Raw genomic sequence first — 12,091 nt, 5'->3', positions numbered from 1 at the left:
CCAGGAACAGAAGCCCCTCACAGCTTCTGCCAAGTCCGCAGCATAACTCTGGGGCCGTACAAGCGGACTCAGGTGCGGTAGGGGGTTATCTCAAGAGTTTCAGCACGCAGTGGGCTCACTCGCAAGGGAACTCCGGGATCCTACATGTAGTATCCCAGGTGTACATTAGAAATTCGAGACGTCTCCCCCTCACACAATTCACAGGCTGTATTCCCAGCAGGTGATAATCAAAGTACCCCTTTTACAGAAGGGGGTAGTATTCCACACTATATTGTGGTACTGAAGCCAACCGGCTCGGTGAGATCTGAAATATTTGAACACTTACATACAAGCGTTCAAATCAAGATGGAGTCACTCGGAGCAGTGATAGCGAACCAGGAAGAAGGGGACGATATGGTGTCACTGGATATCAGGGACGCTTACCTACAGGTCCAAATTTGCCCTTCTCACCAAGGGTACTTCAGGTTCCTGGTACAGAACTGTCACTATCAGTTCAGACGCTGCCGTTTGGATTGTCCAAGGTAATGGCCGGAATGATGAATTTTCTTAAAAGAAACATGGACGCTTTCCTGATAAGGGCAAGGTCCAGAGAACAGTTGGAGGTCGGAGTAGCACTATCTTAAGTAGTGCTACGACAGCACGAGTGGATTCTAAATATTCCAAAATCGCAGCTTTTTCCGACGACACGTCTACTGTTCCTAGGGATGATTCTGGACACAGTCCAGAAAAACGTGTTTCTCCCAGTGGAGAAAGCCAGGGAGTTATCCGAGATAATCGGGATCCTCCTAAAACCAGGAAAAGTGTCAGTGCATCATTGCACAAGAGTCCTGGTAAAAATGGTGGCTTATTACGAAGCAATTCCATTCGGCAGATTTCCCGCAAGAACTCTTCAATGGGATCTGCTGGACAAATGGTCCGGATCGCATCCTCAGATGCATCAGCGGATAACCCTATATCCAAGGACAAGGGTGTCTCTCCTGTGGTGATTACAGAGTGCTCATCTTCTAGAGGGCCGCAGATTCGGCATTCAGGATTGGATGCCGGTGACCACGGAGGCCAGCCTGAGAGGCTGGGGAACAGTCACACAAGGAAAAAATTTCCAGGGAAGTGTGATTAAGTCTGGAGAATTCTCTCCGCATAAATAAGCTTAGAGCAAATATATAATGCTCCAAACTTAGCAAGACCTCTGCTTCAAGGTCAGCCGGTATTGATCCAGTGGGATAACATCACGGCAGTCGCCCACGTAAACAGAAAGGGCGGCACAAGAAGCAGGAGGGCAGTGTCAAAACTGCAAGGATTTTTCGCTAGGCGGAAAATCATGTGATAGCACTGTCAGCAGTGTTCTTTCCGGGAGTGGACGACTGGGAAGCAGACTTCCTCAGCAGGCATTACCTCCACCCGGGAGAGTGGAAACTTCATAGGGAAGTTTTTCAGCATGATTGTGGACCGTTGGCAAAGACCAAAGGTGGACATGATGGCGTCCCGCCCGAACAAAAAACGGGACAGGTATTCCGCCGGGTCTTGAGACCTTCAGGCGATAGCTGTGGATGTTCTGGTAACACCGTGGGTGTACCAGTCAGTGTATGTGTTCCCTCCTCTGTTTCTCATAACCAAGGTATTGAGAATTATAAGACATAGAGGAGTATGAACTATACTAGTGGCTCCGGATTGGCCAAGAGGGACTTGGTACCCGGAACTTCAAGAGATGCTCACAGAGGACTAAGGGCCTGGGGAGCTAAGATGGGACTTGCTTCAGCAAGTACCATGTATATTCCAAGATTTACCGCGGCTGCGTGTGACGGCATGGCGGTTGAATGCCGGATCCTGAAGGGAAAAGACATTCCATAAGAGGTCATACCTACCTTGGTTAAAGCCAGGAAGGAGGTGACCGCACAACGTCATCACCACATGTGGTGAAAATATGTTGCGTGGGTAAGGCCAGGAAGGCTCCACGAAGGAAATTCAACTAGGTCGATTTCTGCACTTCCTGAAAACAGGAGTGTTTTGAGCCTCAAATTGGGGTTCATTAAGATTTAAATTTCGGCCCTGTAGATTTTCTTCCAGAAAAAAAATTGACTTCAGTTCCTGAAGTCCAGATTATAAAGGGTGTATTGCATATACAGTTTTTTTTGTGCCTCTAGGGGCACCGTGAGATCTCAACATAGTGTTGGGATTCCTTAAAATCATATTGGTTTGAACCGCTCAAATCTGTGGATTTGAAATATCTCACATGGAAAGTGACCATGCTGTTGACCAATATCTCACATGGAAAGTGACCATGTTGTTAGCCCTGGCCTCGGCCAGGCGATTGTCAGAATGGGCGGCTGTGTCTTACAAAAGCCCATATTATAATTTTCCATTTGAACAGGGCAGAACTGGGACTCGTCTCCAGTTTCTTCCTAAAGGGGTGTCAGCGTTTTCACCTGAAACAACCTATTGTGGTGCCTGAGGCTACTGGGGACTTGGAGGACTCCAAGTTACTAGACGTTGTCAGGGCCCTAAAAATAAATATATATATATATATATATATATATATATATAGTTAGGACGGCTTGCTGTTTATATTGTATGCACCCAACAAGCTGGGTGCGTCTGCTTCTAAGCAGTCTATTGCACGCTGGATTTGTAGTACAATTCAGCTTGCACATTCTGTGGCAGGCCTGTCACAGTCGAAATATGTAGATGCCATTCCACAAGGAAGGTGGCATTCATCCTGGGCGGCTGCCCGAGGAGTCTCGGCATTATAACTTTGTCGAGCAGTTACGTAGTCAAGGGAGAACACGTTTGTAAAATTTTACAAATTTGATACTCTGGCTAAAGAGGACCTGGAGTTCTCTCATTCGGTGCTGCAGAGTCATCCGCACTCTCCCGCCCGTTTGGGAGCTTTGGTATAATCCCCATGGTCCTGACGGAGTCCCCAGCATCCACTAGGACGTTAGAGAAAATAAGATTTTACTTACCGATAAATCTATTTCTCGTAGTCCGTAGTGGATGCTGGGCGCCCATCCCAAGTGCGGATTGTCTGCAATGTTTGTACATAGTTATTGTTACAAAAAAATCGGGTTATTACTATTGTTGTGAGCCATCTTCTTAGAGGCTACTTCGTTTTGTTATCATACTGTTAACTGGGTTCAGATCACAAGTTGTACGGTGTGATTGGTGTGGCTGGTATGAGTCTTACCCGGGATTCAAGATCCTTCCTTATTGTGTACGCTCGTCCGGGCACAGTACCTAACTGAAGCCTGGAGGAGGGTCATAGGGGGAGGAGCCAGTACACACCATGTGACCTAAAGAGCTTTTTAGATGTGCCCTGTCTCCTGCGGAGCCCGCTATTCCCCATGGTCCTGACGGAGTCCCCAGCATCCACTACGGACTACGAGAAATAGATTTATCGGTAAGTAAAATCTTATTTTGTCACTGTAGTGGTATAGGTCGCCAGCACGTGTACTGTCACTGTAGTGGTATGGGTCTCTAGCACGTGTACTGTCACTGTAGTGGTATGGGTCTCCAGCACGTGTACTGTCACTGTAGTGGTATGGGTCTCTAGCACGTGTACTGTCACTGTAGTGGTATGGGTCTCTAGCACGTGTACTGTCACTGTAGTGGTATGGGTCTCTAGCACGTGTACTGTCACTATAGTGGTATGGGTCTCCAGCACGTGTACTGTCACTGTAGTGGTATGGGTCTCTAGCACGTGTACTGTCACTGTAGTGGTATGGGTCTCCAGCACGTGTACTGTCACTGTAGTGGTATGGGTCTCTAGCACGTGTACTGTCGCTGTAGTGGTATGGGTCTCTAGCATGTGTACTGTCACTGTAGTGGTATGGGTCTCCAGCACGTGTACTGTCACTGTAGTGGTATGGGTCTCCAGCACGTGTACTGTCACTGTAGTGGTATGGGCCTCTAGCACGTGTACTGTCACTGTAGTGGTATGGGTCTCCAGCATGTGTACTGTCACTGTAGTGGTATGGGTCTCTAGCACGTGTACTGTCACTGTAGTGGTATGGGTCCCTAGCACGTGTACTGTCACTGTAGTGGTATGGGTCTCTAGCACGTGTACTGTCACTGTAGTGGTATGGGTCTCCAGCACGTGTACTGTCACTGTAGTGGTATGGGTCTCTAGCACGTGTACTGTCACTGTAGTGGTATGGGTCTCTAGCACGTGTACTGTCACTGTAGTGGTGTGGGTCTCTAGCACGTGTACTGTCGCTGTAGTGGTATGGGTCTCTAGCACGTGTACTGTCACTGTAGTGGTATGGGTCTCTAGCACGTGTACTGTCACTGTAGTGGTATGGGTCCCTAGCACGTGTACTGTCACTGTAGTGGTATGGGTCTCTAGCACGTGTACTGTCACTGTAGTGGTATGGGTCCCTAGCACGTGTACTGTCACTGTAGTGGTGTGGGTCTCTAGCACGTGTACTGTCGCTGTAGTGGTATGGGTCTCTAGCACGTGTACTGTCACTGTAGTGGTATGGGTCTCTAGCACGTGTACTGTCACTGTAGTGGTATGGGTCCCTAGCACATGTACTGTCACTGTAGTGGTATGGGTCCCTAGCACGTGTACTGTCACTGTAGTGGTATGGGTCTCTAGCACGTGTACTGTCACTGTAGTGGTATGGGTCTCTAGCACGTGTACTGTCACTGTAGTGGTATGGGTCTCTAGCACGTGTACTGTCACTGTAGTGGTATGGGCCTCTAGCACGTGTACTGTCACTGTAGTGGTATGGGTCTCTAGCACGTGTACTGTCACTGTAGTGGTATGGGTCTCCAGCATGTGTACTGTCACTGTAGTGGTATGGGTCTCCAGCATGTGTACTGTCACTGTAGTGATATGGGTCTCTAGCACGTGTACTGTCACTGTAGTGGTATAGGTCGCCAGCACGTGTACTGTCACTGTAGTGGTATGGGTCTCTAGCACATATTTTGTCACTGTAGTGGTATAGGTCGCCAGCACGTGTACTGTCACTGTAGGGGTATGGGTCCTCTGTATGTATATTGTAGCTTAGTGATATGGGTTTCCAGGACGTGTATCACTGTAGTGGTATCTATAGGTCCTCTGTATGTATATTGTCGCTGTAGTGGTATGGGTCACCAGCACGTGTACTGTCACTGTAGTGGTATGGGTCACCAGCACGTGTACTGTCACTGTAGGGGTATGGGTCCTCTGTATGTATATTGTAGCTTAGTGATATGGGTTTCCAGGACGTGTATCACTGTAGTGGTATCTATAGGTCCTCTGTATGTATATTGTCGCTGTAGTGGTATGGGTCCCCAGCACGTGTACTGTCACTGTAGTGGTATGGGTCACCAGCACGTGTACTGTCACTGTAGTGGTATGGGTCACCAGCATGTGTACTGTCACTGTAGCGGTATCTGTACGTCCTCTGTATGTATATTGTCACTGTAGTGGTATCTGTACGTCCTCTGTATGTATATTGTCGCTGTAGTGGTATGGGTCACCAGCACGTGTACTGTCACTGTAGTGGTATCTATAGGTCCTCTGTATGTATATTGTCGCTGTAGTGGTATGGGTCACCAGCACGTGTACTGTCACTGTAGTGGTATCTATGGGTCCTCTGTATATTGTCAGTCTAGTGCAGTGATTTTCAACCTTTTTTTACTCGCGGCACACCAAACAATATTTTAAAATTGCCAAGGCGCACCATCCGTTCCCCACAGGAAAAAAAACAAAACACACACATTGGCCCTCACAGTAAAAAAAAAATCCACACATACATTGGCCTACACAGAATAAAACAATCACATTGCTCCCCACATAAATCATGTTGCTCCCTCCATAAATCCTATTGCTCCCCACATAAATCAATCACATTGCTCTCCACATAAATCCTTTTGCTCCCCACATTAATTATTCACATTGTTTGTTCCCCCCATAAATCCTTAAATTCTTATTCTCCCCACATAAATCCTATTGAAATCCTATTGTTCCCCACAGGATAAATAAAATAACAAGTATTTTCTCTATCGTCCTAAGTGGATGCTGGGGTTCCTGAAAGGACCATGGGGAACAGCGGCTCCGCAGGAGACAGGGCACAAAAAAGTAAAGCTTTACTAGGTCAGGTGGTGTGCACTGGCTCCTCCCCCTATGACCCTCCTCCAGACTCCAGTTAGATTTTGTGCCCGAACGAGAAGGGTGCAATCTAGGTGGCTCTCCTAAAGAGCTGCTTAGAGAAAGTTTAGTTTAGGTTTTTTTCTTTACAGTGAGTCCTGCTGGCAACAGGATCACTGCAACGTGGGACTTAGGGGGAAAGTAGTAAACTCACCTGCATGCAGAGTGGATTTGCTGCTTGGCTACTGGACACCATTAGCTCCAGAGGGATCGAACACAGGCCCAGCCGTGGAGTCCGGTCCCGGAGCCGCGCCGCCGACCCCCTTGCAGATGCTGAAGCGTGAAGAGGTCCGGAAACCGGCGGCTGAAGACTCCTCAGTCTTCATAAGGTAGCGCACAGCACTGCAGCTGTGCGCCATTTTCCTCTCAGCACACTTCACTGGGCAGTCACTGAGGGTGCAGAGCGCTGGGGGGGGGCGCTCTGAGAGGCAAATATAAACCTTATACAAGGCTAAAAATACCTCACATATAGCCCATAGGGGCTATATGGAGATATTTAACCCCTGCCTGACTGGAAAAATAGCGGGAGAAGAACCCGCCGAAAAAGGGGCGGGGCCTATCTCCTCAGCACACGGCGCCATTTTCTGTCACAGCTCCGCTGGTCAGAACGGCTCCCAGGTCTCTCCCCTGCACTGCACTACAGAAACAGGGTAAAACAGAGAGGGGGGGCACATTAATGGCTATATATATATATATTAAAGCAGCTATAAGGGAGCACTTAATATAAGGATATCCCTTGTATATATAGCGCTTTGTGGTGTGTGCTGGCAGACTCTCCCTCTGTCTCCCCAAAAGGGCTAGTGGGTCCTGTCTTCATTAGAGCATTCCCTGTGAGTTTGCGGTGTGTGTCGGTACGTGGTGTCGACATGTATGAGGACGATATTGGTGTGGAGGCGGAGCAATTGCCAAATATGCAGATGTCACCCCCCAGGGGGTCGACACCAGAATGGATGCCTTTATTTGTGGAATTACGTGATGGTTTATCTTCCCTTAAACAGTCAGTTGAGGACATGAGGCGGCCGGACAATCAATTAATGCCTGTCCAGGCGCCTCAAACACCGTCAGGGGCTGTAAAACGCCCTTTGCCTCAGTCGGTCGACACAGACCCAGACACGGGCACTGATTCCAGTGACGACGGTAGAAATTCAAACGTATTTTCCAGTAGGGCCACACGTTATATGATTTTGGCAATGAAGGAGACGTTACATTTAGCTGATACTACAGATACCGTAAAACAGGGTATTATGTATGGTGTGAAAAAACTACAAACAGTTTTTCCTGAATCAGAAGAATTAAATGACGTGTGTGATGAAGCGTGGGTTGCTCCTGATAAAAAGTTGATAATTTCAAAAAAGTTATTGGCATTATACCCTTTCCCGCCAGAGGTTAGGGCGCGCTGGGAAACACCCCCTAAGGTGGACAAGGCGCTCACACGCTTATCCAAACAAGTGGCGTTACCCTCTCCTGAGACGGCCGCACTTAAGGATCCATCAGATAGAAAGATGGAAGTTATTCAAAAGAATATATACACACATGCAGGTGTTATACTACGACCAGCTATAGCAACTGCCTGGATGTGCAGTGCTGGAGTAGTTTGGTCAGAATCCCTGATTGAAAATATTGATACCCTAGATAGGGACAATGTTTTACTGTCGTTAGAACAAATAAAGGATGCATTTATCTATATGCGTGATGCACAGAGGGATATTTGCACACTGGCATCTCGGGTGAGTGCTATGTCCATTTCAGCCAGAAGAGCCTTATGGACACGACAGTGGACAGGCGATGCGGATTCAAAACGTCACATGGAGGTTTTGCCGTATAAAGGGGAGGAGTTATTTGGAGTTGGTCTATCAGACTTGGTGGCCACGGCTACTGCCGGGAAATCCACTTTTTTACCTCAAGTCACTCCCCAACAGAGAAAGGCACCGACCTTTCAACCGCAGCCTTTTCGCTCCTACAAAAATAAGAGAGCAAAGGGCTTGTCGTACCTGCCACGAGGCAGAGGAAGAGGGAAGAGACACCAACAGGCAGCTCCTTCCCAGGAACAGAAGCCCTCCCCGGCTCCTGCAAAAACCTCAGCATGACGCTGGGGCCTCTCAAGCGGACTCGGGGACAGTGGGGGGCCGTCTCAAAAATTACAGCGCGCAGTGGGCTCACTCGCAGGTAGACCCCTGGATCCTGCAGATAATATCTCAGGGGTACAGGTTGGAATTAGAGACGGATCCTCCTCATCGTTTCCTGAAGTCTGCCTTACCAACCGTCTCTTCCGAAAGGGAGAGGGTGTTGGAAGCCATTCACAAGCTGTACGCTCAGCAGGTGATAGTCAAAGTACCCCTATTACAACAAGGAAAGGGGTATTATTCCACTCTATTTGTGGTACCGAAGCCGGATGGCTCGGTAAGGCCTATTCTAAATCTGAAGTCCTTGAACCTCTACATAAAAAAGTTCAAGTTCAAGATGGAGTCACTCAGAGCAGTGATAGCGAACCTGGAAGAAGGGGACTTTATGGTATCCTTGGACATCAAGGATGCGTATCTACACGTTCCGATTTACCCCGCACACCAGGGGTACCTCAGGTTCATTGTTCAAAACTGTCACTATCAGTTTCAGACGCTGCCGTTCGGATTGTCCACGGCGCCTCGGGTCTTTACCAAGGTAATGGCCGAGATGATGATTCTTCTTCGAAGAAAAGGCGTATTAGTTATCCCATACTTGGACGATCTCCTAATAAGGGCAAGGTCCAGAGAACAGCTGGAGACAGCTTTAGCACTATCTCAAGAGGTGCTAAGACAACACGGGTGGATTCTGAATATTCCAAAATCCCATTTAATCCCGACAACTCGTCTGCTGTTCCTAGGAATGATTCTGGACACGGTTCAGAAAAAGGTTTTCCTTCCAGAGGAAAAAGCCAAGGAGTTATCCGATCTGGTCAGGAACCTCCTAAAACCAGGAAAAGTGTCAGTACATCAATGCACAAGAGTCCTGGGAAAAATGGTGGCTTCTTACGAAGCAATTCCATTCGGCAGATTCCATGCAAGAATATTCCAAAGGGATCTGTTGGACAAATGGTCAGGGTCGCATCTGCAGATGCACCTGCGAATAACCCTGTCACCAAAGACAAGGGTGTCACTTCTGTGGTGGTTGCAGAAGGCTCACCTATTAGAAGGCCGCAGATTCGGCATTCAGGATTGGATCCTGGTGACCACGGACGCCAGCCTGAGAGGCTGGGGAGCAGTCACACAAGGAAGAAACTTCCAGGGAGTATGGACGAGTCTGGAAAAGTCTCTTCACATAAACATTCTGGAACTAAGAGCAATCTACAATGCTCTAAGCCAGGCGGAACTTCTCCTGCAAGGAAAGCCGGTGTTGATTCAGTCGGACAACATCACGGCGGTCGCCCATGTAAACAGGCAGGGCGGCACAAGAAGCAGGAGTGCAATGGCAGAAGCTGCCAAGATTCTTCGCTGGGCGGAGAATCACGTGATAGCACTGTCAGCAGTGTTCATCCCGGGCGTGGACAACTGGGAAGCAGACTTCCTCAGCAGACACGATCTTCATCCGGGAGAGTGGGGTCTACATCCAGAAGTCTTCAACATGTTAATAGACCGTTGGGAAAGACCAATTGTAGACATGATGGCGTCTCGCCTCAACAAGAAACTGGACAAATATTGCGCCAGGTCAAGAGATCCACAGGCAATAGCTGTGGACGCACTGGTAACTCCTTGGGTGTACCAGTCAGTGTATGTGTTTCCTCCTCTGCCGCTCATACCAAAGGTATTGAAGATCATACGGCAAAGAAGAGTAAGAACAATACTAGTGGTTCCGGATTGGCCGAGAAGGACTTGGTATCCGGAACTTCAAGAGATGCTCACGGACGAACCGTGGCCTCTACCTCTGAGAAGGGACCTGCTACAGCAGGGTCCCTGTCTTTTTCAAGACTTACCGCGGCTGCGTTTGACGGCATGGCGGTTGAACGCCAGATCCTAAAAGGGAAAGGCATTCCAGAAGAAGTCATTCCTACCTTGATTAAGGCACGGAAGGAAGTCACCGTGAAACATTATCACCGCATTTGGCGAAAATATGTAGCGTGGTGCGAGGATCGGAGGGTTCCGACGGAGGAATTCCAACTGGGTCGTTTCCTACATTTCCTGCAATCAGGATTATCTATGGGTCTCAAATTGGGATCCATTAAGGTTCAAATTTCGGCCCTGTCAATATTCTTCCAAAAAGAATTGGCCTCTGTCCCTGAGGTCCAGACTTTTGTCAAGGGAGTACTGCATATACAGCCTCCTGTGGTGCCTCCGGTGGCACCGTGGGATCTAAATGTAGTTTTAGATTTCCTCAAATCCCATTGGTTTGAACCATTGAAAAAGGTGGATTTGAAATATCTCACATTGAAAGTGACTATGTTACTAGCCCTGGCCTCTGCCAGGAGAGTATCTGAATTGGCGGCTTTATCTTATAAAAGTCCTTATCTAATCTTCCATTCGGATAGGGCAGAACTGCGGACTCGTCCGCATTTTCTCCCTAAAGTGGTATCAGCATTTCATCTGAACCAACCTATTGTGGTGCCTGCGGCCACTAGCGACTTGGAGGACTCCAAGTTGTTGGACGTTGTCAGAGCCTTAAAAATATACATTGCAAGGACGGCTGGAGTCAGAAAATCTGACTCGCTGTTTATATTGTATGCACCCAACAAGTTGGGCGCACCTGCTTCTAAGCAGTCGATTGCTCGTTGGATTTGTAACACAATTCAACTTGCACATTCTGTGGCAGGCCTGCCACAGCCTAAAACTGTAAAAGCCCACTCCACAAGGAAGGTGGGCTCATCTTGGGCGGCTGCCCGAGGGGTCTCGGCATTACAACTCTGCCGAGCAGCTACGTGGTCGGGGGAGAACACGTTTGTAAAATTTTACAAATTTGATACCCTGGCAAAGGAGGACCTGGAGTTCTCTCATTCGGTGCTGCAGAGTCATCCGCACTCTCCCGCCCGTTTGGGAGCTTTGGTATAATCCCCATGGTCCTTTCAGGAACCCCAGCATCCACTTAGGACGATAGAGAAAATAAGAATTTACTTACCGATAATTCTATTTCTCGGAGTCCGTAGTGGATGCTGGGCGCCCATCCCAAGTGCGGATTATCTGCAATACTTGTACATAGTTATTGTTAACTAATTCGGGTTATTGTTAAGGAGCCATCTTTAAGAGGCCCTTTCTGTTGTCATACTGTTAACTGGGTTTAGATCACAAGTTGTACGGTGTGATTGGTGTGGCTGGTATGAGTCTTACCCGGGATTCAAAATGCCTCCCTTATTGTGTATGCTCGTCCGGGCACAGTACCTAACTGGAGTCTGGAGGAGGGTCATAGGGGGAGGAGCCAGTGCACACCACCTGACCTAGTAAAGCTTTACTTTTTTGTGCCCTGTCTCCTGCGGAGCCGCTGTTCCCCATGGTCCTTTCAGGAACCCCAGCATCCACTACGGACTCCGAGAAATAGAATTATCGGTAAGTAAATTCTTATTATTATCAGCTGTCCTCCTCCCTGTCCCTCAGAGGCGAGGGTTGTTCATAGTGGAGTTCTGCGAATACTGAGTAGCGGGCAGGTGTGGATGTGGGTTGGCAAGGAAAGCTGTGGATGCAGGCGGGAACTGGAAGATGTGTATGATGGCAGGTGGGCTGGCTGGGTGGTGAGACGCGGCGGCCGTGACCTATGATATCACACCGTTTTCAAGGCAAAGGTCACGACTGGAGCACGACTGATCCTCTAAGAAGAGCCCGGGCCAACAGTTCACTCTGAAGGTGCAGGAAGCTGCTCTGGCTCCGCGGCACACCTTGCAACTAGTCGCGGCACACTAGTGTGCCACGGCACACTGGTTGAAAAAGCCTGGTCTAGTGGTATGGGTCCCCAGCACATTTATTGTCAGTATAGTGGTACAGACCTTATTTGGTTCTAATGAAT

At 48.5% G+C, this 12,091-nt stretch overlaps 1 protein-coding gene across 8 annotated transcripts in view; it reads left to right on the top strand.

Moving 5' to 3' along the window:
- MTMR1 (myotubularin related protein 1) overlaps positions 1-12,091 on the top strand; it is a 314,872-nt gene that overhangs the window by 278,038 nt on the left and 24,743 nt on the right. The gene's annotated exons all lie outside the window — the stretch shown is intronic.

This window comes from Pseudophryne corroboree, chromosome 8 (genome assembly GCF_028390025.1).
Source record: "Pseudophryne corroboree isolate aPseCor3 chromosome 8, aPseCor3.hap2, whole genome shotgun sequence".
Lineage (NCBI taxonomy): Eukaryota > Metazoa > Chordata > Amphibia > Anura > Myobatrachidae > Pseudophryne > Pseudophryne corroboree.
The sequence above is the reverse complement of the archived record's forward strand: the minus strand, read 5'-3'. Positions and strand labels throughout refer to the sequence as shown.